This window comes from Cyanistes caeruleus, chromosome 3, assembly GCF_971803275.1.
Source record: "Cyanistes caeruleus chromosome 3, bCyaCae1.hap1.1, whole genome shotgun sequence".
NCBI lineage: Eukaryota > Metazoa > Chordata > Aves > Passeriformes > Paridae > Cyanistes > Cyanistes caeruleus.
In genome coordinates this window covers 106,171,129-106,198,142 of record NC_141703.1, presented here as the reverse complement: position 1 = coordinate 106,198,142, position 27,014 = coordinate 106,171,129, and the positions used below count along the sequence as shown (strand labels likewise).

Here is a 27,014-nt window from a genome sequence, read left to right as displayed (position 1 = left end):
TCTCCAAGGTGTACAGTGTACTTCATTCAGAGTGATCTTGAGAGTCCAGGAGTAGTTTAAACACTTGATTTTCCTCTGTGTTTTATCATGTTTCTTTCTATGTTTATGCCTGACGAAATAATGGAATAGTAGCAAATAACCTTTTGCTCTCTACATGACTTGTCAATAATATTTGTAATATCTATATTAGCTAGGCTGTAAGGACCTTGCCATGTAAACACCTTACACACTGTAAGAGACCTTTTGTCTCCTAGTTGATTCCTTGTAGGACAAGTGGCATGTTTAGACTTCCAACAGCATCGTGCTTTGCAATATATTACAGGCTTTATTCCCAGATAATCTTCATACACTATTTAAAAGACTTCATTACATACGTAGTTTTAAGCCTACTAATGGTTATTATCTAAATGTATGTTTGCTATATAGAGCATATTATCTACAGGCAGTAACAAAAGTTTAGCTGTGTGTGGTACCCTTGTATGCATATAAGTGCTTATGTTGCTTTCATTTCTCATTATGTTGACCAATGTTTTCATTATCTCACATTTGCCCTCCATGTAGCAGTTGATACATAAATGCAGCATCTGTTTTTTTGGTCTTCACTGCCTGGATATTCCAATGGGGTACTTTCTCTAGTCCAATGATTCCAAAAGTGGATCATAATTTAAAAATCATTGTCTGTCTTTGTATTCTGTAATGGAGAAAACTTACCCTGATAACTGGGTTTTCTTTATTTTTATTCTCTTTTAATTCGGAATAACTTGGTTAATTTTAAAGACTGTTTGCTTGCTCTCTTTGCACAGAGTACGATGTGCCCTTGGAAAGCCATAACTTGAGAAAGAAAAAGCATAGGTAGGTGGAATTCAGTGAATAATTGATTACTGAAGTAACAACATAATTATTAGGGAACGTGACAGATAATTGTGACAGCTCAGGAAAAAGGGGAAAAAAAAAAAAAAAAAGGTTGTAGACAAATAAAGCCCTGTTTTTAAAAAATCAGACCCATTTCTCATACCACACTATAGGCACAATAGCCCTGCAAGAGCAGTTAGGGGAGATGGCATGACATCCTTTCAGAGCGCGCCTTTCTCCCGCTCCAGCAGCGCCGCACGTCTCACAATGGGCGAGGGAACGAATCAATTGAGCGGGACTCGCCCCCGCCGCCGTCCCCCAGCCCGTGCCCGCCCCGGAGCCGCCGCCGCTCGGCTTTGTGGCCGCCGGGGCTGCGGGACCCGCGGGGCGCCGCCGCCGCCAATCGCCGCCGCTGCCGGGCTCTATTTGTATGCAATGCCTGCCGCGCCGAGCCCTAAGAGTAACGCGGAGAACGGGGCCGAAAGAATCCCTTTCCGGAGAAGGATTTGATTTTCCAGGGTCCTGATACTGGGAAGAATCCGGTTTCATCCCCCTTTTATTCAAAAGTCTGCTGAACAGCTTGTCGACTTCAGCGCGCTTCCTCTCTCTCTCTCTCTCTCACCCTCGCTCTCCCTCTCCATATAAATACACGGAGCTCCGTCCTCGCCCTATGCACGGAAAGTTGGGAAGGAGCGCCGGGATGATGGAACCTCTAGTTTTCTGAGAGCCGCCGGATCCCGCAGGGTGAGTCCCCAGGTCCCCAAGCGGCGGCCGGTGCCGGGCTCGGCAGGGACGGGCTGGCCGCTCCCCGCTAAGGGGCAGCGGCCCCGGGCCAGGGAGGCTCCAGCAGTTTCCCGGAGGCGCCGGGAGAGGTCACCGCGGGCGAGGGGATGCCAGAGTGGCGAGTGCGCAGGGATTGCGGTCCAACAAGTTTCTGCGCGGGTACCGGCGGCGTGCGCCTCGTCGGGAAAAGTTGCCGGGGGCTCTGCGGGCTGCATCCCCCGCTCCTCTCGCCGCCCGCGGGGCTCGGGTGTGATTAACAAAGAAGTTTGGCCGCTGAGCAGCCGGCATCCCTCGCCGGCACCTCGGGGTGCCGCTCCGGCTGTCCCGCGGAGCCGAGCGGAGCGGGGGATCCGCACCGCAACTTCTGGCGGCTCACTCCTCGCAGCCCGGCCGAGGAGCGCCGGCTTTGTTTCCGCCGCGCTCGCAGAAACCTTTTCCCTTCTGGTGGGGATGCCGGAGCCGAGGAGCAGCGCTGCGGGGGAAGCGCCCTCCTCTGCCCCCGGCGATTCCCCGCGGGGCGGAGAGCGGAATTCCGCGGGAGGGGGGGGGAAGTGTATATTTCTATATGTTCGTGTGTATATACATTTATGTGGGTGCGTGAGTATGCTTAGAAATGGAAAGCTCAGCACCGGAGGGGGATGTGACAGCGAGCCCGCCAGCCGAGGGCGGGGGCAGCGCCTGTCTCTAGGCAGGGGCGCTGCGGCGCTCGGAGGGGATGCGCATCCCGCGGGTGTGCGGCCGCCTCCCCGCACAATGGAGGGGCGGGGGGAGGAGGAGAAGGAGAAGGAGGAGGAGGAGGAGGAGGAGGAGGAGGAAGAGGAGGAGGGAGGTCGTCTCCGGCTCCGCTGCAGCAGCTGCTCCTGCTGCTGCAGTGCCGCAGCCCCGCTTCGCCCCCGCCCCGCGGGGCATCGCCCTGGCCGGGGATGGGATGCTCGGCGCGGTGCCCGGCCCGGCCCAGGACGGTACCGCGCCCTCGCCGCCGCTGGAGGCGACCGGAGCCCATCCCGGAGCCGGGGGGGAGGCTCTCTGCCGGCTCCTCCCGGTCCCTGCGCGGTTCTGCCACCTCTCCTTCGGTGGAGATTTGGGAGCAGGAATGGTGCTGCACCTGAGTGTGAGGGTATCACAAAAAAAAAAATAAAAAAAAAAAAAAAAAAAAAAATTACGGCATATACGGAGAGGAAAGTGCAAAACACACAAGAGAAATTCAGGATGCCATTAACTTTACCTATAACTAGATCAAAATTCCATTTTTATTGGTTGTTGTTTCTTTCCTTCATGTTCACTGGGATGTATTAGGGTTAATTAATGATTGATGATTCAAAAATGGGTTTAAATGGAGTTAAGATGTTTTCCATTTCAATTTCACATTTTAGTTATAAGAATATTTTTAAGTTGCTGGTTGTACTTAGTACACTGAAGACCTTTAGAGGCTTTTCTTTTCCTTTGAGGGAAAAAATGTTTTGTGTCAGACCCGTGTTTCACAGACATGTGGGTAGAAATAACAGTTCTCTAATAGTAGAACATTGTGTGTAGATACATGTTGAGGTTCAGCTGATAGGCAAGATGTGGCATTTGAGAAGGTTTCTTACTAAGCTGAAGTTCACTCTCTTTACTTAAGGAAAAAGCAGGCTTTGTTGTATGCACCTTGTAGACAAAACAGGTTAAACATGTCCTGCTGTATTATGGAGTAGTAAAGCTAATCTCCAAACATCACATCTGGCTTTTACTACGTGCTGCTTTTCTTAATTAATTTTATATTTGTCTGCATGTGTGTCTTCTCCTTACATCTTGCACTGCTGTACATTCCAGGTGCATTACACTGGTATGAAGAGGCTACAGGAGTGTGGAAAGAGATCCAGCTTTTGGTGATTAAGAGCAAGGAAAGAAGGCAGAAAGCTAGTAAAATTACTCTAATGCTTCTCAGAGTAATTTATTGCTTTTCAGCCTTCCATCAAGCACAGCCAAACTTCTACAAATTCTATAGAAATTTTGTCCCAAACCTCTACAATAACAGATTTCTGCAAGCATTTTTGGTAGCATGGCTGACACTTGCCTAAAAGCTGCACTGATTTCTGTAAGAACCCTCATAAAAACAAAGAATGTCATTGTGGAAATGTGACACAACTGAGCTTGGTGATTGTTGACTGACTTTTTAGTCAGTGAAACAAGATCTCAACCCTTTCCTCATTCTTTCCTTGGTAATATTGAATCCTCAATATTGAGCATTGACCAGCTGAATACTGGAGAAAGGAGGATGACTCATGACAATGCCAGTTTTACAATGAGGCATCTGCAAATTGACAAAGATATCCCAATAGGTTTTTAAAAAGAGGGAAGGATTATTTGAGTTCTGTTGTTTTTTTAATTTCTTTTGTTTGGGACTTTTTTTCTTTTCCCCTGCTTTGGGAACTTTTCATATTGTCCCTGATACAATTGGGTTTGGACCACAATAAGCAACATAACCCACATGGACCTTATACATGAAAAAGTCTTTCCTTCCAGTAGCTTTTCAAGGCATATGTGCACAACCAAACTCCAATCCAAGCAATAGAGGTAAAAATGTTATTCCTAGGAGGCTCAGATTTTTATCATTTTTCTAGGAAACCATAGGAAATTTCAATGCATACCAGATAAGCAGAGGCAATATGCTTTACCCATGTGTAAAGTATTAAGTAGAACTGAGACTTGACAAATCTGTCTTCTTCTGTCTGGGATTCCCTGACTTGTTTGTTGTTGCATAATTTAGCACACTTGTATGAGTCAATAGGAAAGTGTGCAGACAAAGGAGAAAGAAAGGAAAAAAGAATGATAGGATAAAGGAAGGGACTTTTATTTTCTAGACCTTTCATTTGAGAGCAATTCCATGGGCTGTGATGCTTCCATGGTGGAATAAGCTGATAAGCAAATGAGTCTAGGTAAAAACACGACAATTATTAGGACACTGTGATTTTTGTTTGCCCAAATTTTGCACCTGCCCTTTTGAGTGTGTTTTGTGAACTCAGAAATACGTAGCAATCTCATGTTGCTTTGTTTTAGGGCCAGACCTGGACTGTCAGGTAGCAGGTGACAGAAATTTTGTGTATAATGTGTGAATCCATCCGAGGCTACTAACCTTGTGAAATGAAGTGTGCTTGTGAAATGAAAATGAAATGAAAAGACGGAGATTTAGATAGTGGGCTTAAACTTTACTTTTTCCATCTCTATGTCTTTTCCAGAGGCCCTTTTGTACATCTTAAAGTGCAAATTATTATAAATTATTATATGTTATTATTTTTTAACATATACAGTGCATGCCCTTTTATGAATGTATTTCTCTACAGCCTTGTTACTTCCTTAACTATGTCTTTGTTAATATACAAGATCAGTAACTTTACATATTTTCATTTCTTCTGTTGAGGAAAATAATGGAATAATTGCATATTGCTACTAAAGTCTCTGGATAACACTTTTTCTCAACACTTTATTTTAAGTTGTATTAGTCAAGCTCTGTGAAAATAGTTCATCCCTTGGTTCCAGGTTCCTGAGGTACTTTTGGCCTAATGTTTCTTCCACTTCTTTCCTTGATTCATAACATGATAACTCACACAGTTTAAGTGGATTTGCACACCTTTGGTTGTATTATAAGGAAAAGAGTCTCTTCAAGTTCAGAAAATTTCAAATTTCTACCTTCATCAAAATGATCCATCACTTAACAGAAATACGAAGAGAATCATGGTGTGTCCTCCCCAGCAATTACATTACAGACTTGAAAAAAAAACCTGTAGACACTACAGGGAAAATGAATAACCCTAAAGCCCTTGAAAGAACTGTAAAACAAGGATCTATACTTGAGCATGTAGGTTAAACAGCACATTAGATTTCACAAGACTCAAGTAATTCTCACCTAGCATGCAGGGAGATGCAATGAAATGTTTCTTCCAATCTACAAGAGGCTTAATAGATACCCTGTGTTTCACCTGTAATACTCTATCTGTCTAAACTGCTCAGTCCATAAATCTTTCACTTCCTATCCTTCTTCTAATCATCAGCCCCATCAGTTCTCTCTCACCATTGCCAATTTATAGTCTGTCCAAACACATCAATCCTTTGCTTCAATTAACTCTGTCCTCCAAACTTCTCCATTCATTAATCTGTCCTTGCCCATAGTGAGATCCAAGTGTGGACCATCCTCCCACCTCCCCTGGCCACCTCTGTGTGACTTCCTTAAGCACATTTTTGTTTGTTTCAAATCCTGTATCATCCATCTTTTTCTTAGACATTTTCAGATCTGTCCTCCAGGTCTGCCAAGTCATGTTCTTGTAGAGTAAATTTGTTTCCCCAGGTGTCCTCTAGCTTTTTCCTTTGTCACTAGTGAACACATTGAGTGTATTTGTCCTTTTTCCACACTCAGCTCATCTCTTGCTCTTCAGTAAGAGGAGTAAGTTAGTTTGATCCTTTTACCAACAATATGAATGTGGCAGAAGAAAATGAGTTGGCAGAGAAGAGCAGTGTGAACTGATGACCTACTGCTTATCCCCAGCTGAGGGGAAATACTGCTAGTTTTGGTGTGACTCTGTCATACAACTGGTTTCAAACAAATACTCTGTGGTTAATGTTTAAAATTAATCTAAGGAGAGTAGAAGCCAGAGCCCAGAAAGTCTTGTCTTCAGACAAGTGCTTGAGTTTCTGAGCCTCAGACTTTTCTTATGTGCTCTTCGGGCCCCTAGTGCCATCTTTTTCTCCTTGCAGCCTGGGACAATAGAGATGGAATCTGTTCCTTGTCCTTCTTCCTTTAATCTTCCTAGAACCATGACACTGAATAGTTAGTTAGGGCTGAGGAGATATCAGAGACCTAGAACAGTCACAAGATCTAGCAAGAGCTGGGATTGAGGTCCCTTGCTTCCACATGAAGCAATTCCTTCCAATACATCATTCCTTCTCTTTCTCCTCAGTCTTTTGAGGTGTGGTAGCTGCCATGGTTTGTATTGTAGTTCATGCTGCCTGGATCTTCACTTGGCTCAGAGCACAAGGCTTCCTTCAACCAAGGCGTGGCATTGAGTCCAAAAGTCCTTTCATCCTGATTCTGGATCACTGGGAGGTTGATCCAAGTTCCCTACCTGAGAAAGTTCTGCATTATCCCCACACCTCTGGAGAAATTTTCAGGCTGAGGAAAGAAACACATTAAGGAGCAATTGGAATGTGGATTTTTCAATATCACTTTCTTCAGTTTAGGGGAAATCATTCTGCATAAACTCTGGATTTCCCTCTCAGAGACTCTGTGTGAGAGAAGAAATGCAGAGGCATGGAAAGTAAACTTAAGTGTGCATCTTTGTTATTCCCCATAACAATTAAATCTGTTCTGCTCCTAAAAGTGGCATAAGAAAGAATTTGACTCATCTGTTAAAATAGGATTCACTTGCCAACAAAGGTGACTTTTCACACTAAGTTTGCTGTAATGGTGACTACATATTCAAAAAGAGCCATATCTGACTATGTCATCTAATATATCACTCCTTGATGCTTCTACTATTTTATGTGCCTGTTTGAGTTCAGACATGATTGTCAATTAAGCACTTGGTTTGTTTTATTTAATATTTTTTTGTTGTTCTTCTAGCTCTTTTCTTTCTAAAAGTAACTGTAGAAATTAAGGGAAGAAATTTTGTCTTTGTAAGACACTTGTTGTGAGTAAATGTGTTGTGTTGCTTAAATCACACTTTTTAGTGTCCTGCAGTACATTCCTAAAAACCTCAAGGCTTAAGGAACTTTTTTCAAGCTTTCATTAACACTTCAACACTCAAAATGAACTAGTGATAGAAAGCACCAAAAAACCCCTAAAGATGAAAGTTAATGTGGTCCTCCAAACCAATATAGGTGTAAGAACAAATTACAGGAGGAGATTCACTGCATATGGTGCTGCCCGGGGAAAATATGGAAATCTAAACTAATTGCAACAATGTCTGTAGCTTGCTTTTGTTCCAAGAATGCAAATACTTTAGGATTTTACTAAGAACAGCTGGACAAAAGAGTTGTTAACTCATTTTGAGTCCTTATAAAACCGTCCAGCTTACTAAACTTCCAACTGCAACTCCTGCCACACCCAACATAATATGTGAAAGTCAATTGCTTTACTTTCACTCTCCTTTATCACCAGTGGTAGCTGTGACTCAGATAAATTACTCTGCAAGTTTATGTCTGAAATCCACCCTAGCTGTACAAAGAATTTTGCTAGTGATAAATGAATTTAAGGATACGGCTTGACTCTTTGAACCCATGCTTGAGTTTTTATAGCTGACAACTGAAACAAAAAATCCTTTCTGTGTTAAAAAATCGAACAGGAAAATTAAACAAATTGTCTGCATGCAGACAGGACTGCAGACAATTCTAACTGAAATGTTTGAATATAACAAAGTCAGCTTCAGTCCCCAGATAAACCCCTGATGCAGCTAAGAATTTTTGGCTAATAATCTTTCCGAATGTTTTTCAAAAGAAGAAAGAAGCTGTTCTTGAGAACATTACACCCATAAGGTCTAGGGAAATTCAAAAAGTGTCACTGTTTCCCATATCAGGGTATGGTTATCAAGTTTAACTGGCCATGGCTTAAAAATGAAGCACTGAAGAAATTGTTTGAAATAACTTTCAGATTGGGTGTGCTGCACATGGATGAAAGCAAGGCACTCGTTTGAACTATCTCCATTCTGTAATGCAAAGATAGGAACACTTCCTCTGGGTGAAATACGAGAGGAATGAGAGAATGGAAAGTATGGCAGAAGGAATTACGAGGTCCAAATATTCTTCATCTTGCCTGGAGATTTGACACTGTGAGTTAAATTTATCTCTGCTTGCTGAAGTGTATTTTGGAGTACCCCAGAGCCTGTGTGTATTGCTGAACCTCCTATCAGAAAACAGCCACAGTAAGGAGAGGACCACCAAATAAATAATATATATCTAAATAATGATAATGACTAGATTAAACCAAGAAGCAGTTTTCCTCTTTTCTAAGGGGAAAAGGGTTAATTTTGTGTAAAATTCTGTAATTTTACAGCCATGGTAGAATGAAGATTATTCCATCATTTGTGTTCAACACATTACCCAAACAAGAATTTAAATTTTCTAGTTCCTCAACAATGTGCAGGATAAGGGGTATTTCACTACTTTGAAGCATTATCTCAGCCGAAAAAGATCAAACCCATACTTTAATCAAATGCACAGAGTTCTGTCCATAACAGTTCAACTTGAGAAGTACAAAGTTTTCAATCTTGAAATGTACATGTAATGTATAAGATTATACAAAGTTTAGTTCTTGGACATGTTCTGAGATAGTGAGGTTTTTTCATCTGAAAAGTTCTGGTAACAAATATTAGAATGTAATAAGCATAAATGGCTAAGAGCAGGATGAGCATTTTCATGTCTTGCCATACTCAGACTTGATTGCATAGGGGTGTTGTGTTTCTGTCAGTAGCTTGTGTAATTAAAGTGGTTTTGCTTGTGTTTGCATGTAAATTGCAATTGCAGATTTTTATTTTATTTTTTGTATTTCTCACATCATAGTCATAATATAAGCAACAATACTGCCTGTGAACTTTTTTTTTTTCAAATAAGAAATAGGTCTTTCAAAATCTCTGCTAGGAGAAATTTGAAGCAGGTGATCTGAATGATTATCCTCTCTCAATATCATTCCTTTAATGTCATATATGGCACAGACAGTGTGCAAATATGCAATAGCTCATGGGCAACGTAGGTCACAGCTCTTTTTCTGTAAAAATTCGTCTTTTGAAAATTGTCTATTTAAATATTGAAGCCTGATTTTCAGGGAAGGTTACCCTAAATCTCCTAGAATAGATTTATACTGTCATTAGGGTAAACCTCTGCTTTATTTTCTGAGGCCACATATATTTTTGCATAAGGAAAAAAAAAAATGCCTATAGGCTCAAAGTGGCTCCCTGATTTTTTTGCTGATGGTTACCCTCTTTGCTTTTTTTAGGACATTTCTTAATGGGTATGCATTTGCTTCACTTGATAAATAACTTTAAGTGCAAGTACAATAATTCTTTTTAACCTACTCCCATTGATTCGTGCCAATGAAACAATTTCACTTTATGCAACTCCCGGCAAGAGGCAGCACTTTAAAAGATGAAATCAGGTGAAACCCATCTTGATCTATGCCAAGGAATGCAGAATACTGCAAAGCAAAAAACATGCATTTTATTGTGATGCTTTTTGTAAGGCTGCATAGTTCATAACCTGCTGTTGCTCAAGTGCCCTCTGTGCCCAACATCACCCAACTCTGACTAATGAGACACAAGTTCTGTGCTAATCAGCAGAGATCAAGAGAGGCAGTGGCCATCACTTTGCATTGACCCAGAGAGAGCCCAACCGCTGGTGGAAGATATTATTCAGAATGGGGTTTTTCTGACAACAGGAACCAAGTGTGAATCCTACAGCTTTGCTGCTCATCTGCTTATCATCACAGATCTGAGACAGCCAGAAAGGAAATCTATATACTTCAGGAATAGAAAAATAATGCAAATTTCTCCTCACTGACCTCTGTATGACTCTGCAATGCATTTCTAATCTCAGACTACACACGTCTTCTTATCCTGCTGTCAGGAATAACCTATAATAAGACAACCACTAGACATTTCTTGCAGTTCAGTACAAGACAGTTCTGCCCTTTTCTGCTGAGATGATCATGGGTGATTCTAAAGCTCTTTCTGGTTTTATTCTGACTATAATATAGCGTGTTGTTTGGAAGAATGGTTCACACATCTCTGAGAAGCCAGGAAAATTTCAGCTGACCTCAGATTTTCATTGATTCTTGGCTGAGCCTCAGTAATGAGAAGCATGAGAGACTAAATATTTAGAAAACACTGGGCAATATAAAATCATGCAGCACATTTCCTGCTGGGGCTGCCAGAAGCATGTTGACCCTACTCTTTGCATCCCATCAAGTTCAAGGCTCCTGTCTTAATATCCAGGGAGTTTAATGCTTTTGGTACAGGATAAACAGAATTTTCAAAGCTCTGTAGATAATGTCTCTTTCTGGTCTGATGGAATGTAGAATGCAGTAAAACCTCTGCAAGAGACAAGATCTTCTGAGGGTGTGTGCTAAAGCACTGTGAGACCTATTCCCTGCGGACTTCAGAACACATTTAAGTGCACCCTCCTCTCTGAACACAGCACCTCTCTAGGCTGGAGTCATGTCTAGATTGATTGCCCAACAGAGTGGGTTTGTTTGTATGTTTGTTTGTTTGTTTGTTTGTTTGTTTTAAGACTGCCTCTCAGTCATCAGACAGAGAGTCAAACATGACAGCTGCTGGTCAAACCCACCCAGAAGACAGAAACCTGCTTAGTGTTGCATGTACTGCATGGATGGCATCACAAAGTGCCCCAAAGGAGAAATTGTGCTTCACTCCGAGCACTGTTTCAGAGTGGGAGGAGGAGGAGAGAAATGTGTGGCAGGTTCCAGCCCTTCCATGAATGTCCTCCTGTTCTGGTACAGCTATTTTCTGTCAGGTAGGATGGATAGGTTGGACTGCAGCCATGTCTCCTTGTAGCCTTGCTTGTCTGCATAAGATGCAGCTGCTCCTTTATCTCCTTGAGCTGCACTAAAGAGTCAGGGGACTTGTCCCAGCCAAAGTCACTAAAAACAGTTTCTGTAGTGAGTGACTTTAGTCTTTTCATGAGTCATTTGCCATAGAGTTATATGCAGGTGAACAGATAGAAGCTCTGACCAGGGGGCTTTGCATTTCTCAAACTTTCTTTGGGAAAAATTGAACTTTGGAAATCTCTAGATCTGTTCTATCCCAACTATATTTCAGGGGAAAAACATGAGAATTAGAAGTATTAATATCCTCATACTTAAAAGGTATGGATAATGTGCAAGTTCTTAAATATATCTGTTTTTTGGTGAAGATAATACCTTGCTACCAAATCTAAGCCACAAGAAGCAATAAGACAGAATGCAAGGAAATAAACATCTACATGAAGCCCTTTGCATGAAAGGAACGAAGGTACAAATTGCTGCTCTACTCCAGGTAGCTTTATCTCTATGTCAAAGAAAAGAATGGTCTAGAAACCTCTGTATATTATGAAATAAATTATTTATGACCAAAACCACACCCTCTTTTCAGGATAAACAGGGACAAAGCAAGAAATCCAAGTGTACTTCAAGTGGGATTCTTCCTTTTTATTTTTTCTTTTATTTTTGTTGTTAAAAAACTTGCTATTCCAGTTGTGCCCTTTCAACACTTTCTGACAACGGATCATCCTTCCTGTAGGAGTAAATCTGTTATTGTAGGTGGCTCTGGAATATTTGTTGGGAATTCAGTTCCTGAGCCTGCTCCTCCCTCTAGTGGAACAGACATTCTTCTCATCAGTAATTCTGATGAAAATTCTGGAGAAAAGGAATGGAAATACATAACCTTGACAGTGTATTTTTCTTCTCTCTGACTTCCTGAAGTGGCTCAGAAAACTGAAGGGATAAGAACTGCTCCCATAGGCAGCTAAGACAACTTAAATGCTGCTCCACCTGGAGCACCTGCTGCTTAGAGCCATTGCTGGAGTGCAGGAGGAAGGTGCCTGGTTTGCTTTGCTTTGTTGTTTCTCCTTGGTGCTTGGGAATACCCTGTGGATGTGACACCTAATTATGTGTCTGTCACAGAGATGTGACACCCCTCTCCAAGAATCTGCTTCAACTGCAGTAGTTTTTTAATTGGTTGGTAATAATCATCTAAAGTAGAATGACTGCAGTTCAGAAGTAAAATGCCCATATCAATCCTTTTCAGTGTGCTTCCAAATTAAAAAAAACCAACAAAATCAAACCAAGCAAAAAAACCAAAAAAGAATGAAACAAGAAAAAGAAAAACAAACAAAACCAAAAAACAAAACTACATGCTTTGTAATTTCTTGCATAATGTAATGTGATTAAAAAAAAATGTAAGGGACAGTAAATTCAGCAGCAAATATTACAAAACCCATCTTTCTATCAGTGTTATTTTTTATTCAAATGTAACATTTCTGTTTCTTTAACAATAAGCTACTGGTGAAGAATAGAGGGGATTCACTATGAGAATGGAGATTACATACCTGATATGGGTTTGTGTAGGGAATGTAACATGGATTTAAAGAAACAGAACAAAGCTGGATGTTCAGCTGCAGTTATTACCTGCCAGGAATTTTCAATAAAAAGTGTGTGAATAGTAAAGAAACCATTTGAAGAGGTAGATCTGAGGACCTATTACTTGCCTGGCTCAGCAGTGGCTGGCAAACACCTCATTTGTGACACTGAAGCCTGTTCCCACCCCCTTCATGACTCATATCCATCTACAATTTTCCTTAGACTTTTAGGAGACTAAAGGTTATCACAGCATTAAAGACTTGAAAATGTCTATGCATGTTAATTATTCAATGATAGGCTGTATTTAATTAATGCCATATGGTTTTGAAGTGTCTTAGTGGCTTTTTCAGCTGATTACATTTCCAGTTACAATTTCTCGTTACCTTACATAGCAGCAACACAGTAAATAAATTCCAGCATCATGGTTTCAGCCTGTAACTAAAGAATCTAATTCTCTTTTCCCTGGGTCAGTAGGAACATATTGACTAGAAGCAGGTCATCAAGAAACACCAAGGCTCTAGATTCTCTAGATCAGCAGAAATAGTACAAATGGGAACAAAATGATTGAATTTTCCTGAACTTTGTCCGTGTATTTAAAGTCTGTTGAGAGCTTTTGAAATACAGGCTGTTAAGGAATTAATGCACTAAGAACACGAGGATAATAAATAGGAAAGGTACTGCACATTACATTGTCAATGTTTCCTTAAGTATATTTTTCTTAAAGTGGTATATGATTTATGGAGGCTGCCTGTGTGAATTGTACCTCCCACCAGTAGCTTCTCCACACAGAGAAAGAACAGCTTATTGCAGCTGTCAGCTAATGAAATGACTCCTGCAGTTCAAGTAGTTGCAGCTTTGGGCTGAAAACTGTGGTTCTGACACTTTTGGCAATGTATACTGATGTCCTGTGGCAGAGGGCTTTTGTTTTGCCACGATGTACAACTACTGCAGCGAGAAAACACCATGAAGACTGGCATATCAGAAACCATTTTATCATTAATCTACTGTTAGATCTTTTTTTTTTTTTTGCTGAGCAGCAAAAAGTCTGCTGAATTTTGTGCAGAACATAATCTTTGAGGTCAACCTGGTTTAGTGTGGATGATTGCTCTCTTAAGATGTAAAGCTTAAAAAAAACCAATAAAAATAGTAAGGGGCTGAGATTGCCTTTACAGAGGGTAATCACACACCCCTGTTGGATCTTTGGCTGTCTGGGCACAGGAGGAAGTATCTTCCATGGGATATTAGTACTTTGTAAGGCCTTTAGGTCAAGAGATGCATCATCTTAAAGGCACACTGCACCTGGATTTTTATTTTTTTTTCTTCTGAATTAGCAAGTCCAAATATCATGCAAATAAATGGATAAAGCAGCTGGAAAGAGTCTGTTTCATTACTGTACAGTTTATGGCTGTGCATGTAACTCAAAAAGATGTGACGGCAATTCCAGCATTTATACCTTATTTCTTTGAGTGGAAATGCACCCACAGACCTCTTATTACAGTCTAACTGGAGGGCTGGTGAATAATCTCAGCATGGTTGAGCAGCAAATGTTGGAGGATAATTGGATCTGCAGGCTAAGATAGTATGAGTGTGGAAGGTCTGGTAGGGAAGATTGATAGGCAGTTATTTTATATCATGTTTGAAATCCACTTTTTGTTTGTAATTTTATGCGCAAGATAAGTTGCCTTTAAAAGTTTAAAATTATAAGTTTTGATTCAAATGAAAGATTGAGGTTAATGTTCCCTAAATAATGTCTCTGTAGTCATAAGCTGGTGAGGAGATCATGCTGAAGAGTTCATTCAATAAAGCTTATAAGCCTTTAATTAAATTGTGAAGCCATTTATACAATGCTTTAAAAGTGGATCTTTGAACATAAATTTGAGACACTGAGTTGAGGATACTCAAGCATTATATGTCCTTACAGTGTACTGTACTTGCTTATAGGATACTTTTCCATCTGAAGTGAGACTTCAGTGAATTATTTTATATTGAAAGACAAAGAAAAAAGTCCAGCTGAAGCACTCTGGATAAATTCCAGCCTTTGTCATCTCTTTACAAACCTGTTAGTGGTTTGTAAGGGTTTTTTAGAAAGCCTAACTTGGACAAATGCTGCTGCAGTAAGCCTTTAAATATTACTATTTTTAGTAGTATATTGCCTTTTCCCCTTGTCTGTCCATTTTGTCTCTTTTCAGTAAGAAATCTGTTTCTTTCATTGTTGTTTGTCTGAGGACACTTAACAGCTCAGGGTAGGATACATTCTACTCTCTTCTTTGCAAAGTTATTCTATTTAAAACATGTTTGATAAAGCCATAGACTTTAAGATAAGACCTGTCTGACAGGAGGGAACTCAGTTACACTGTTTGTCAGGATGGGTTTCACAGTGGTGTTGGACAACACAGTTGGGACCTAGTGCCTGAAATTGGGATGATTTTACATTGTCCTCTTCTCACACGCTTCAAACAGGTAAAGAGAAAACATGTGAACAATTACAGTGACACTCTGTGTTCACAGCTAATCTTGGAATCTGCGGTTCCATTTGTGTGAGAGGTTGAGGTCTCAAAGACATCTAAGTGCCTACAGGTAGCAGAGGAGCAGAGAGAGACCCAAATTAAGTTCCACATGACCACAGCATTTATCTGTTGTGTGAGTCTCACTGAGTGGCTGAGCAGAGTGCACTTCTTGGCTGCCCAAAGAGAAGCAAGCTGCTCCAGACCAGCCCCAGATCCTTTTCCCTTTTGTCCCTCTGCATGACTTAGGCATGTGCTGGTGGGAAACTGGGAGATGTGGAGCTGACCTGCTGATGTGTACAGTTTTCCACTGTGGCTGGAAGGAAGGTGAATGGATTGTAGCTATCACTGCTGTGACAGAGCTGGAGAAGGGACTGAGGACCTGAATCTTTAGGAAGGGACTTTTCACAGCACAGGCTGCTCATTGCAGACATCCACAGGGACAACCTATGGCATTTTTTCAGAAGATGAATGGCACAGCTTGCAGAGAAGGAAGGGGGGGAAAAAACAGAGAGAAAATAGGGTGTACTTGCCATCAATAGCAGTTCCTGAAAATGTGAGAACATCCCCTAGATTTATTGACAGGAAACAAATCCATAAACTGGCTGTTGTTCTATCTCTCACAATTGTAATTATTAAATCTCTCCATTCAAATGGGAGAAATTATATGACATAATTTTAGGTTTGGATTTGACCAATTATATGGGACTGTATAAAATGCAAAGTATTTAGCCTTTACCACAACAAGAAAGGAGAATTACTATGTCCTTAGCTTTTATCATATAGACATAATTTTAGCATCTTACATCAGTAGTGTAAATTACATAAAGGTGATTTTTAAAAATTTAATAGAACTATTTAATAGCTGTCTCTGAATCCTACACTGTAGCTACAAGTAAACAAATTTAAGCAGTAGAATACTCTATTTCTTTTCCTGCTATAAAACTTTTTTTCTTTTAACAGTGTTTAAAAAAAAATGGTTTTGAGATGGAAGTACCTTCTTCCACTTCTATAATTATGGTCTGTATATTCCAATTCTGGCTTCTTATGACAGAATATTTCAGTATCCTTACTTTCAAGCTTCAAAATGAAAAGCTCAGACTGCTTCAAACTATAGAAATTGTTAATCGTGAATAAGATTTAGGGAATATGAGAAGGAAAATGAGCCTCAGCCTAACTTTGAGTTCCTGAAGCAGCAACCTGGGACTCAGTACTTGGTTTCAGTCTCACACATTACACACTAATTGGCAGACAGGACTTTCTCCTTTCTGGGAACTGAATTAACCTTTGGCTGGAGAACTGTTGAAATATGTATAGTCCATAACTCCACACTGTTGTACAGCACTGTGGTGGAAAAGGGCCTGAGTTTGATTCTGTTTCTCAGTGTTTCACAAATCTCTGCCACATTAGTAGTCAAGAGGTAATTTTAAAGGCCTGCACTAGACTTAGTTGTGTTCACAGACAATTGGTTTTCCAGTTGGATGTTAATTATTATTTTGCTTTCAGGCTTGTCTAGCAGGAGCACCACCCTCACTGTCTGCACTTCTAGTACTCACAGTTATTCCCAGTCTCTGGTAAAAGATCTAGTAAAACATCTGCAGGGTCATGTTATCTTCAGTATAACAAAAAGTTGAGGGGTTATGTTTTCCTATTATTTTGTTTTGTTTTATTGTGTTGTTGTTTGTTTTTTTTTCTCCAAGGCTAAGGAGTAATTAGACTGCACTAGAAAATAATCCTGTAGAATTGATACATTAGAACCAAATGAAGCAAGATTTTGGAGACTTATACTTGCACATGGAACTTGCAGCTGGATGGTTCCTTTCACTTACAAGCTAAACACATCCGTGTGGGAAAAATCTGCAGGGTGTGGGCAACCCCTTAATAAGAATCCTGCCCACCAATCAGTAAGGGTTAATTTTTTTTGTTTAGTTGGTTTTGGGTTTTTTGTTTTTTTTTTATCTTTCATGTCTTGCCTGCACCTCTCCAAAAGCATGGCAAGCAATGTTTATTGAATCAGGTTGCCATCAGCAGACCTCATCCAAATCTGCTCATTCTTGTTCTGGGAGCACAAGGACAACAGTTGTTGATCCATTCTCTGTCCAGAGGTTAAATTTAGCACTGTTATGTGGAGTTAATGCCTTTGAGCATGATCAGAAGGAAAGTAATACTGTTACAGGTTTGGAAGAAGCTAAATTTCTTGGTTTTCTTCATTTATGCACAAATTTTTAGAAAACTCAGTGCCACCCAAGACAAAATGACAGTGTCTGGCAACACGTTTACCACGAAATAAATTTCCATTCCTTGTGCCAAACAGATATGGATAACAGTGTGCTGATTTCCATTGATCTCTCTGGAAACAGATGATCAGTAAGGATGAGCCATTTTTGTGAAAAGAGGGTGATAAATGCAACATAGGAAGCAATGGTCCTATTTATTTTGGTTTTTAAGTCTTAAGAACTGGCTGCAGGGACTCACAGAAATATTGTAGAAAATAAAACAACAGCAAAAAGAAAAAAATAAAAGCCAAAGTTACCTACAGTAAAATAATGTACATTAAAAATTAAATTATAAGTAATATCAGTCAATACTGGACATATAGAATGAACATATTAGAGGAAATTGAACACAAAAAAAATCAGAAGCACAGCTCTTTCTTTTCTTTCTGTTCTTTTTACACAATTACTTTGAATATATTTATCTTTGGAATGAAAAAATTTAAGAGCTGTTATGCCACAAATGAAAAAATCAAATTTAATTCAAGTTTATACCTATTAAAATATATAATTGATTTCATTGTGACAAACTGATTAGCACTATTTGTAATAGCAAAAACATGTAATTTCTAACTTTTCAGTTGGAAGAAGTCACTCCCATTATATGCAAATTAACAGCTGCTAATTAGAATACTGGGGTTTGCAAGAGGGCTGCTGAAGGACATCATCGTTATTATAATTAGTGCTGAAAGAATAGAAAATAAATAAGTAATCCCATTATCTGTATTGACAGAAATGAAAAATCTTAGACCAAATTATTCCTGTTTTCCAAGTTTAAAATGAGCAAGTGTGGCAATCGATTACTTCTTTTGCATTTCCTCCGTTGTACCACCAGCCTTATTGATTGATTTCAATTAATGTATGCCAACAAGTAAATTAAGGTAGCACCTGAGGCATAATTCTCTGGTGGTTCGTGTACACTGACTCCTTAGCATTCTTGCTGTTTTAATTCCTACTGAGCATATTGCTGGGAGCTACAATATTTTTCAGTCTGGACACGGACATTACCCGTGGCTCTAATGACAGGTCATTTACAGCAAACCCATGTTTCACTGCAGAGATGTCTCTTTAAGTGACATCTTATCAATGGCAATTCAATTAGTCAACCCTAAGACTTTGAGATACATCTCACGCTGTGTCACACAGCATAGGCTGTTTTGCATTTTAAATGTTAGCTTTTGTCATTGCTCTGCTTCTTTGGGATATGTAAAAAAAATAACTAAATGCATTTTCGGTACAATTCTTTGTTCAAAACTTCATGGAGAACCTTTTCCATGTTAAATGCAACTGCCTTCATTCCCAACAATGCTGTCAGCTAAAGACACTTGTGGACTTGTACTGTGGACAGGAGCTTTTCAAAGCTGCTGCTCACCCTATCACCATATTCCACATGTCATTGAATGCTGTAAACATCAAATGATTCTGAGCACCCGAAATATCAGAGCGTCCAGGTGTCTAAAATATTCAGCTACTGCAATATAAATGGGATGAATTCATAAATACTATTGTGGAGTACACAGCCTGTGCATACAGGCAGAAACACAAGCTATTTTAAAGTAGCAGAGTAGCAGGGAATTTATGGCTGGGTTCTGATTTTTCTGGGATACTTGCTCAATGAAGACATCCTAATAAGACGTGGTCCTGCTCTGCACCAGCCAGCTGAGGTCCTGAGGGATAAGCAGAGCTGTTTTCCATGGGAAGTGGTGATGTGCTGAGCTGGGTGCCTTCTGGAGTGCCTCCTGGAACAAAGTGCAATTACTTTGTTTTTTCAGTGTACAGTCCTGTGTGTAGTGAGCACACGTTGCTCAGGATGCAGGAGTATAAAGCAAAGGAGATGAATTCCCAAACTGAGCAATGCAAAACTCTGGGCAGCATAGCACGCTTCAAGAGAGAACATTTTTCTGTCAGTGAGTGCTCTAGATGCTTATTGGAAACTGTTTGGAAATGAACAATACACCCAAGTTTTAAAAAAAAATGCAAATATTTGCTGGTTGTAACTGAGCAAAATGTCCTCTAAACCAACACAGAAATTTTGAACACCAGCTGCTTTATATCCCTAAATTCTGTCTTCTAACTCTGTTGTACTGTGTGTGTGAGTGATTAAATCCCCAAGCCCTTCTTACCTTATCCTTATTTATAAGAAGCAATGTTTGTCAGTCTTTTCTGTAGTACTTGAATGTTTTGTGTGTCTGTACCTTATTTCTGACTATTTTCATATGTTCATCTTTGAGTTTATTGTAGTAGAATCAAACTCAAAGCTATTTTTCCCATTGTTGCCTAGAAAAAAACAAACAAACCAAACTTGTTATTTACAAAGAGATAGTTATTGCTCATAAATATCTCAACTGGAGTACTTGGCAAGACTGTAAGCTAAATGTACACAGATAATTTCCCTGATAAGCTGTGTGGTATTACAAAACACCAACTTGTTTATATGCAACATTTGTTTTACAAGTATGTGCAACATCAAATTCAGTATTCAAAATTCCATGCTAATGAACAATTTTAACTAGTTTCAGATTACTGGATCTCTATTCTGAGATCAAATTTTAATGGAGGAAAAAATTGTATGATAAGGCTCATTAGAATGCTTTAAAATTTATTTAGACTGAAATTTTTTAAAAAAAAAAAAAGACTGGGAATATTCATCGTGATAGAACTATGCTGCTTGGTAGTAAAGAAAATTAACTCATAAGGAAAACTGATAAATGATATCCACTAATTTATGCTAGTAATGTGTTTTGTTTTGTTTTGTTTTATTTTGTTTGTTTTGTTTTATTTTGGTTTGGTTTGGTTTGGTTTGGTTTGGTTTGGTTTGGTTTTAAACTGGCAATATATATTTCTATGCATATGTGTGTGGGCTGAGATATGCATATGTATTTTCAGGGCACATCTTTGTTAGTGCATTGGTTTGAACCAAGAGCATGCTTTTGAAGTGCATATTTTTCTTTCTTTTTGAGCTTTGCTTCATGTCATGGGGAGCTTTTGCAGTGCCTCAACTTGATTCCTTTCAGATGAAACTAGGATTCAGATTTGGAAGATTTAGCACACTCCAGGAGTGTAACTAATGCACTCCAGCTGCAAATGGGCATTCAGTCCAGAGAGACAGACTAGAGTTAATCCGAAATAAAAAGCCTTGAAAGGTGTACATTAAGGGCACGTGTTGTCAGCATCAACTGTTTCTCTCTACAGGGTTGCCACTATCCATCTATAAACCATCTGCTAACCCAGAAATGGCCTTTGCATTTTCGTATGTTATTATATTTTATTTTATTTTTTGTTTTTTGTTTGATTTATCATTCTCTGTGAGGGATTAGACATTGCTCCTACACAACCATAGCAGGCATTGCTACAGTGCAGCACAAAGTATTCACATGTATTCAGTGAGATGGCCAGTTATAACAGCATCATTACTGCATAATATTAGATTGTTGCAAAACCTGCATGATCTGTATCCCTCAGCAGAAGCTCCCTTCTGTGGTCAGAGCCATCTCTTGCTGTTGCCATTGTCTTTTAAAACCTTATCCCAACACTTGAATAGGTCATTTTTCAAGCTTCTGTACAATTCTACAAAATCTAGTTGGATACTGTTGGAGTATGTATGAAGTAGCAGCCCTAAAATTCACTTGTATGACACTCAATCCCACCTTGCTCCACAGATTAAATTCCAATATGAATTATATTTCCTATGATTGCAGCGAGAAACATTACAGGTTTATAAAGTTACTTATAAAAGTGAGTTGCTGTCTGTAGTGAGTGCTTTGCAGAGCCTTTCTGAGGTGGGGAAGGGTTTTTGCATTTGCTCATGCACAGGTTTTAAAACCCAACTGTGCTTCTCCCATGTCTCTCTAAAGCACTTGGTTTTGTTACTGTGCTGCTCAACAATGCTTCACTTTTATGCATTTGATTAAAACTGAATCACTGGGGAATATTAGCCCACATGACAAAATCATCACGTAATTTGGCAGAAGCATGGAACAGTTGACAGCCCTTGCCTAGGGAGAGCCCCAGGACACAGCTAGCAGAGGGAATAAATTCACCTTTGACCAGAAGCAAAAGCAATGTCTTTTGGATTGAGAGTTAAAGTCTTGCTGTAAAACATTCCATCTGCTCCAACACCAAAACTTCAAATGTCTGCCACAGGAGCATTGAAATCTGAGCTTTTAAGAAATGTTTAATAAATTATACTGTTGCTTATATCCTTAAAATGAAATTATTCAGCCTCTCATACTCTGAAAAAACCTGATTGCATACTTAACTTGATCTGTGCAAAGGGTAACTTAGTGGGCCCCTGCAGTAGGAAAAATTATTTCTCTTTACTTTTTCTGATTCTCTAATTAAAGTTGTAGGAATACATATTCCTCCAGTCTTAGATGTTCAGTTCAGGATAAGGTAATGATTTAAAATGGAAATTACAGTATATTTTCCAAAAAAAATGATTTTCTAAAAGATACTACTATTAACCAAGTTTAATTTTTCAAGGTTCATAAATATATTGAACTTTAATGACTTATATTTGCCATTCTGTGTCATTTTGTAATTGGTATTTTGGGGTAGTAGAATGGTAAAATGTTATGACATTATGCTGAGAATTTGTTTTGGTTTATTTCTGAGCCAATGTATCGATATACTTGTTTAGGGTTTGGTTTTCCCTTGGTTTTCTTTTCCTGTTCCTCTTAGTAGGGTAAATTAAAACCAGATCAGACGGATGAAACATTGTTAAAAAGGAATATTCGGTACACCAGCAATGTATTGGCTGGAAGAATCAGCAGCCAGAGGCAGCTTAAGGAGAGTGAACTAATCTGATACAACAGGAGGAAAGAAATTCTTTCTGCTTTATTTTTTTTAAAATCTCCCATTCTCTTGTCCAAATCATAGATCTTTGGATGACATGAAACCAGTTTCCTTCATTACAACTTTCTAAGATGTACTCTGCTTACAAACTTCAGTTTGTGACTTTAAATGGTTTAAATGGAGCCATGAAAACTTTTGGCTCTGTCTTTTATTAAGACCACTTAGAAAGGAAAACGTTGGCACACCAGAATCATAAAGCTGAGTATCTGGGGGTTTCTACTGAATGAATTAACCTCAGAATAATCCCCACTTAATCTCTATCTAGTCATGACCTAAGTGGATACACGTCAGGAGAAAGGTAATTTATGGACCCAAGACTCAGAACTAGAGTATGTAGATTAAGGACACGTGTGTTGTATTTCAAGTTTAATTCAATCAAGATGTTCAGTGGTGGTAACACAAGATAAAAATACACTAGGTTTTGTCAGAGAAGTTTCTGGAAGTGATAGTGGACGTATGTCATTGTGTGTTCCAATAACGTATCACTAAGTTGCTTGTTCAGAGCTTATTGAGAGAAATAAGTTTTCCTTAAACAATTGTAAATGAAATCTGATCATGATTTGTGAAAATCTTTCATATCCACCCATCCATCCATCCATCCATCCATCCATCCATCCATCCATCCATCATCCATCCATCCACCATCCATCCATCCATCCATCCATCATCCATCCATCATCCATCCATCCATCCATCCATCCATCCATCCATCCATCCATCATCCATCCATCCATCCACCATCCACCCATCCGTCCATCCATCCATCCATCCATCCATCCACCATCCATCCATCCACCATCCATCCATCCATCCATCATCCATCCATCCATCCATCCATCCATCCATCCATCATCCATCCAGCCATCCATCCATCCAGCCATCCATCCATCCATCCATCCATCCATCCATCCATCCATCCATCCGCCTCAGAGGCTTAATTTGCTAGAACTATGAAACCACTGTAAAATTAAGAAAACTCGACCACCAAAAAAAACATCCAAACAAACCCAGTTAAGGTAGAAAAGTTAATTTGACTAAATTTTTTTTTAAGTCCCCTTGTGACCACGTACATTACAGGAACTTTTGCTTTCTAAATGTTCAGCATTCCTGTCTTGCATCAGAAACTGAAGTATGTTTGTTTGTCTTTGTGACAGTCACAAAGATTACAGAACTGTTCTTCTATAAAGTAATCTAAACAAATAAGTTGCTGAGCAGCTGTAATAGACATTCACTGCAGTTAATCCAGTACATCTTCTCATTGAATTGGTGAAACGAACCAGAAAGTATTTTCATTTTAGGCAGTAACTTCTATGAGAAAAGCAGTTCAATGTTGGATAATACTCACTTTGGAAAAGAAAAAACAAGATCACAAACTACATTGAGAGGTATTTAGAAATGTCTTTTTTGTACTAGAACATGAAGATCCGTGTTTGCATTCCCGTAAAAGAGAATTTTCGTCTAGATAGGAAAACTTCCTAGTAAGTACGTAACTAAGATGAAGTTGGGGAAAAATCCCTTAAAAAATTCCTTCAATTTTAATTTTGCAGGTTTTTAACTTAATGTAAAATATTTACCTTGCCTATAGGATCTAGCATTCTTTGTAATGTTTTGAAAAATAATAATACATCAAAATATTTTTCTTTTGTTTCCCCTCTCTTTTCCTTATTTTTCATATTCAGCTAAATTGATAATTTGCTTAATAGAGGAGACCATTTGGGACCATGTAATATTCAGATTTTTTCTACTAACTGATATGTTTCATACAGCATTCTTTCTGTTTGAGATATTGTTCTCTGAACCAGAGTGTCTAGACAAAAAGCTTGCCTTTTTTTTAAATTAGCAACATTTTATTTGCAGAACTTGCATATTGGTATAACACTTATGCAAAATAATGTTTCTTGAGAAGAATGATTTTGATCTTTAGTAGTTACAATACATAGAAAAATAATGAAACATTGTTTTTTGTAATTTTAAAACTTTTTAAAGATGATTTAGTGCTTGCAGAGGAGTCATCTATGTAAGAAGAAAAAAAAGTCTTAATTTTGAGTCTAGGCAAATATCAGTTAATGTTGACAGGGACAGCAAATGTCAGGAAATTTTCAAAGTAGACATACAATTTGTCTATGAAATTAATTTCTCTTACATTCAGAATGTATTTGACCTGGACAATAAGTTGCAAAATTGTGATACTGCTCTTTAAGATAATAAATGAACTATGAATCAAGTAAAAGACATCATTTTATAGCTAAATGAAATGTTCTATAAATTTGAAAACACAAGAGAATATCTGATAATGGCCTCTAATCCTGATCTACGCTTGGTAGATAGAACTAATTTTTCCTTATCATGCTCATGTAGCTGGTTAAATGAAAACTGTTGCTGGTTAAATGAAGACAAAAGAGGGTCCTAGAACCATAGATTTCAACTATTTTTCATCACAGATCTGTACAGTCAGTGTCCAGTACTTTACAGAGAAAAAACTCTGTGAGAAAAATTTTCAAGATTAAAAGAATATTTTAATATTCAGAATTTGAAGCTCTTTTGCATTAACAATGTGAAGCTTCATCCACCATGTATAATGGAGGTTACAATTCCTCACAGGGTTTATAAGCAATGTGCTTGTTAATGTCATCTTTTGCTGTTCATATTATATCCTATTTCCTATCCAAAAAGTAAATTCACATGATTCCTGTGACAGAGCATAAGCTGTACATGTATCATAGGAATCATCCTCTCTACATTACCTCAGATTACATTAAAAATAATCCTGCATCAAGAACCCCATCCTGTGTCCCACAGACTTTTTGCTAAATGTAGGGAAAAACTTTATCTCTACAACATTTGAAATATTGTTAGAACCTATGGTCAGAAAATACACATGAAACATACTGGATTTCAACTTCTGTGTACAGATTGGGTTGATCTTGCCTTTATTCAGGTGCTGACATATCAGATTCTTTTTTTAAAGAAACCTTGGAGTGTTTTGAACTTGAAAGGTTCTGCAAAAGGCTTCAGTGTGATATCTCATTTATCTTCTCAATACCAAAGAAACAAAAAGCCCATGCAACTCCCCTACCCCCCAGCAAAATATGATACTAGTACGTATAATAGTATCCCTTAAATCAGTTGTCCCCATCTCTAAATCCTTATTGAAGTCAGTTGAAAGGCTTTGTTGTCTTAGTGGGGCATTTGTGTTTTAGTGACCCCTCTCCCAAGATTAAAGGTTGCCATCATTTTGGGGCTCTGATTAAGTACTAAACCTGCTGTGTCTTAGTTCAGCTGGTCAAAAATCCATTACTGAATATTTATGTGGAGACATTATTTTATGTCCTTACTCTCATTCATAAAAAATTAAGTAATGTGGAAAAGAGAGCAGCAGAGATGTCCTTTTTGGCTATGAAACTCTGAAATAGTTTTCTGTGAACTGCCCTGACATTTTCTCTCCAGTACAGAATATTTACAGTGCTAATATAAATGTCTAAGGAGCAAATAGTTCCTCCTGGGTGTGTAGAATCTAAACCAGCAGAACTCTTGGAGACAAGCCAAAGATTTGAACAGCCTATAGAAGTATTTTTTGTGAGCCATATAACATTTGGATCTGGAGAGTATAAATAAAGATACAGTGAAACCAGTCTGCATGGCAATTTACCACATATTCAACCATAGTCATTGGAGCCAGCTAGTGCTGAAATTTATTTCCCTAAGAGTGTATTTATGTCAAGCACAGAGTGTTACTGTAATTTTGGAGCAGGCTCTCAAAGGCATGAAGCTCATGTGTGTTTCTCAGATGTTGCCAGCAGGTTGGGCTCTTGGTTTCCCATTCTGATGCCATGGTCCCACCTTCAGGCATTGCTTAATTAGGAATTGAGTGATGAAGGTAAAAAATTTAGGTCTGTTTATATTTCTAATTAAGCTCTGTTGCTGGAAGTTTTCAACATTAATATATATAGTCACAGTTAATGTATTGGAATGTATTATTAATTATTATTATTAATGTATTAATGAATTGGAATTACACACTGAGGGAGTGGTGGTTGTCCACAATGGGATCCAACACCTTCACTTTCTTATTTTGCTGTGGCTTTATTGGATAACATAGGAACTGTCATAACTGCTCTCAAGAGTTTGTGAAACAGTCTGTCTCCTGAAAATACCAATGAAACATCCCTATTGTAAGGCTGATGTGGACTTCATTTTTGTTTTATCACCTATTTTAGAATGGAGTACTCGAGGGTTGAGTGTATTAAATTCTGCATGTTTAACACACCGTATATTTCATATCTTCCAAGAGATATGCTGCTCTTTTAAACAAGCTCAGTTAAAAAATTTTGCTTTTCTTTCCATCCAAACATTTGAACTGTGGAATGCAGTAAACTCCTACAGCTGCGCAGCCACAAATTTCAGTGAAGCATGAGTGTCAGGCTTGGAGAGAAAATGAGGAAGGTATGTCTTTCTATCTGCAAAGTGACTGCCATAATTTCAATTCTCTTAGTTTTATCTGGCACTCCCTATGACAAAAGGGCCATCTCCAAGTTGCTTTGAGACTCTTCATAAAATCCACTGCAGCAACAGATGCAGTGCCAATACAAGATGTATGAATTTGTGAATGAAATGATATTTCAAATGAGAAGTATCCTTTCTGCTTTGTTCATG

At 38.8% G+C, this 27,014-nt stretch overlaps 1 protein-coding gene across 2 annotated transcripts in view; it reads left to right on the top strand.

The window, feature by feature from the left end:
- Positions 1-1,179: 1,179 nt before the first annotated feature.
- The window catches only part of ROBO1 (roundabout guidance receptor 1), a 686,064-nt gene continuing 660,229 nt past the window's right edge, over positions 1,180-27,014 (top strand). The window contains exon 1 of one of the 2 annotated variants that reach the window (XM_086883538.1): positions 1,180-1,596. The gene's annotated coding sequence lies outside the window, so the exon portion shown is untranslated. The remainder of the gene's footprint in view (positions 1,597-27,014) is intronic. The other variant, XM_086883540.1, reaches the window with a different exon arrangement.